The following is a 4,078-nucleotide window of genomic DNA, read 5'->3' as shown; positions in this document are numbered from 1 at the left end:
ATGTATAAGATGCAGCTTAAGTCAGTGCAGCTGTAGTGTAGTGGTGAGACTGCAGGGGGTCGGGAAGCTCATCTTGGAACCGGAAGGTTGCCGGTTCGATCCCCTGCTCTGTCTGTCCTGGTCGTTGTGTCCTTGGGGAAGACACTTCACCTACTGGTGTTGATGGCAGCCTCCCTTCTGTGGCTACAACTGTAGCTGCCTCCTCCAGTGTGTGGATGAATAGTGGAATTGTAAAGTGCTTTGAGGGTTTCGCTATATAAATGCAATCCATTATTATTACACACCTTTGCAGTGGGAGTTGCAAGCTTGATTCCCACCTGGTACCCAGTAAGGGATTTCTACCTCATCTTCACGGACCTGAATGGTTCGTGGTTGTGGGCCTGGGACCAAGAAGGTTTACCCTCACAACAGTGGTCCACTAGCCTTTGCTTCATTATTCACAAAGACTCCACCATTTACAGGTGCTAAAATGGCTCATGGAAGGCCATCGGCACTGTCCAAATCCCACAGAGGGCCAGCTGGTCACCAGATGGTGTAGGGAACATGGTAAAGCATGACCCTATGAGGTCCCTTAAGTGTGACAAGAATCCTGTGGCAGTTTTTGTAGGGAGCAACACAGACTGCTGCCACTAGTACCGAGCTGAAGGGAACCTACAACCCTAACTAGCATTTCCTGCAGAAACAAAGGATTGTCACAGGCCATGACGTCCCATCCTTCTTGGGGTGGGAAGCTCCGAGAGCACTGAGTAGAATTCAGTGTGGTGATTGCGTATCAGCCTTGCCTGTCTGTCAGCCAGCCTGTCTTATTCCTTCACGGGGGAGGAGTAAGAGAGACCCTGAGTGGAGATAAATTCAGAGCCGGAGTGGAGGCCACTGGTAAAGTCTGTGTACCCTACTCTCTCTGGATGCTCTGCCTTAGACAATGTCATACCATATACCACATATAATATAATAACAACATCAGCATCTGGAATATGTAAGGCAGAGAGACAGTCTCGACACAAACACAACAGAAAACTGCTTTTAAGGGTTCGTGCAACAAAATTACACAAGTTTCAGTTTAAATCACTTCCTAACAGCAGAGCTGAGACACTGAGAAGAACGAGCCAAATAATGTGGACATTTTCTGCACTTTTTTGCATATTTAACACATTTTAAAGTGTTTGTCAGTAAAACCGTCTTTTTAGCAAAGTGCACATTTTGAACTTCCTCCAGACAATCAGTGCTGCAAGTGAAAGTTCAAAGGCTTTAAACTCCTTCATACAGCTTTAGCTTTAACACCATCGTTTGTGCCGGGTACATGACAGGTATCATTATCAGTCTGCTTTGCAATATGTTCTTTGTCCTTCAGCCTGTAAAGAGTTGGACAGCGCTGAGGTAACACGCTGCTGGACATGCAGACGTGTCAGTATTGTTTCACTCAAATTTCCTTCAGCTGCTGTGAGAAGGTTGAATAAAATCTTTTGTTCTCAATGAAACTAAAAATCTTAAATATAGTAAACAGATATATTTAACCAAAGTGCATTAGAAACAAGCATTTCTTGACAAAACATCTTTCTAATCTGTACTGAAATTATGAAAAAAAGCAAAGCATGTTTGCTGCCTGCCAAATGAAACAAACAGGTCATAATTCTGTTACGTCGCCGCCGCCGCCGCCTTTCCTCTACAATCATCTACGCTGCACGCACTGGTCACGGACACACCGACACTCGTCGTCATTAAAGTTCACTCATCTCCAAAGCAATAGGCACTAAATCATGTTCAGATTACTCAGACTTGGATATTGCACACATAATAAATACTTTACCAGACGTGATTGCAAAATACAGAACGACGAGCTCATAAAGGAGGAGAGAGACAAAGTCAGTCAGTAATGCCACCTGATGTAAAAGTGTCCTATTAATGTGAAGTCCTATTATTAGGGTTATTATCATCATCATTATTATTATTAGCAGAGTTAACACACTTAAATGTTTCAGATCATTAAACAAATCTTAATATTAGATAAAGATCACCTGAGTAAATACAAAATGCAGTTTTTAAAGATAATTTCACTGATTAAGTGAAAAGAGAATCAAAGGTCCTCCTCTGCCCCCCAAATAAGTGATTGTTTCACCTTCAGCAGCAAGAACTGCAATCGTGTAATTGGAATAAAACAAAGGCTGATGTTACATTTATCTAAAGCATAAATAAAATAAAGACTTTGGGGATAATATTCTGTGAAGCTGTGAGACATTTGAAGCTTCTCGTTGAATTTGGCCGAACATTAACACACTTGTTTAAAAGAAATGCAGCAGCCAGACGTGCTGGAGGTAGTGTGCTGTTCTGGGTTTCAGCACCTGGATGACTTCAGATAATTCAACCCAGCAAAGAGTGTAACAGACACACTGCTCCACCCTGTGGATGCCGTCAAAGACTTTCAATGTGGCTGAAACAAACTTCTTCAAACCGTGGGCGCTGTCGCAAACACCTGATTGCAGTTTTTGCTGCCAAGGGCGGCACAACGAGTTATTAGGTTGTATTTACTCCGATTATCTTTATCTAATATCACAATCTGCTTAATGGTCTGAAATGTTTAAGTGTGATAAATATGCCAAAACCAATGAAGATATCAGGAAGGGGGTAATTACTTCATCGTGATACCTGTGCCCTCCCCAGCTTCACCTGGATGCAGACTGTCTCCCACCTCAGGTCTCATCTATGTAAAATGATATATACACTCTGAAAACCATGAATTTTTCATACAAATTCAGTTCATTTATATACACATACACATGTTCGTGTTGTTTAAAGCTTCTTACCGACTCTGTGTATCAGGTACAGAAGCCTTTGAACAGAGAGCAAAGGAAACGCTGACGTCCAGAACATTTTTCTTTTCTCAGGTTCTGGAGAATAATTTAACAAACAGAGCTAGAAATGCAAAAATGACCAAACATGTGTTCAGCCTTCACATAGAAAGCTGAAGGCTAAACTCCAACCACTGCATTATGGTTTTTAGCTGTCGCCTGCTGTTTCATAACGCACTGAGAGGCACTTACACCAAAATGCACCACAGCTGATAGTGAGACAAGCTGAAATCAGATTGAAGGAATATTGATGAGCACCGCCAAAGCTGTAATAATGTGGCTAAATTCGATATTACTGCTATATACTGAAAAAATCATTATTTTTCTCCTTTAATTGGATTTTGTGGAGAAACCAGTTTCAGTATGTTAGAAACAGACGTGCTCAGAGTGCTGAGCTTTCTGGGCTAAAACTTTAAATAATGTCGCCATTGATTTGATGGGTTTTTGTTTACTTAGTTTTGTTTGTTTATTGGAGAACTTGAACTCTGCCCGTTTGTGACCAAGAGAACTGCAGAGTCAGAACTCAGAGTGAAAGAAAATACTGACAGAAGCCTCGGGGGGGTCGTGGCACTGCTGGTTTGTAAGCAACTTACACACAAGTCTACTCTACTTTCAGTACGATTAACGACCAGCAGACATCACTGTCATTGATAGAAAACACTAATGTACATTAGGTGGAGCAGAGCCCGGCGTTAGGACTTAAATCTGGAGTTTTCAAATTGCAGTTTGATCTCAGCACAGTCCAGCTGCTGTCCCTCGGAGGTCGTAGGCTGAACACACACAGCAGTGTTGTGAGTCTCCTGCAGGTGTCTGACTGTAGCACCTGTTGGCTGGTCTGAAGAGGGCTCGTTGTAAGGCTGGTACAGGTGACACCAGGCAGAAACTGGAAAATCCGTTTACCTCTTACGTTGAGCGCCGTCTGCCCCAAACGCAGAAAGCTCATCGAGTTTAGCTGCCATCACAGGCAGGTACGCGACATCATTTCCACTTTCCAACATAAATGGGAACGCGCTGCTCTGAAAATAACGTCATCCTGTCAAGTAATAAGTCATTTGTGTAAAACGGGCCGTTTCTTATATCGTGTTTTTCTCCTCCGTCTGAGCAACATGTGTGACATCACCACCACCTGCAATATGGCCGCGGATTCAACAGAACTGCTCACACTTGTATTGAAAGCAGACAAACCGTCGTGTACAGCAGTGTGAAAAAGTAAAAGTGTTTCCTTGTTTCTT

This window comes from Astatotilapia calliptera, chromosome 17 (genome assembly GCF_900246225.1).
Source record: "Astatotilapia calliptera chromosome 17, fAstCal1.2, whole genome shotgun sequence".
NCBI classification, from domain to species: domain Eukaryota; kingdom Metazoa; phylum Chordata; class Actinopteri; order Cichliformes; family Cichlidae; genus Astatotilapia; species Astatotilapia calliptera.
This window is presented reverse-complemented; position numbering follows the sequence as displayed.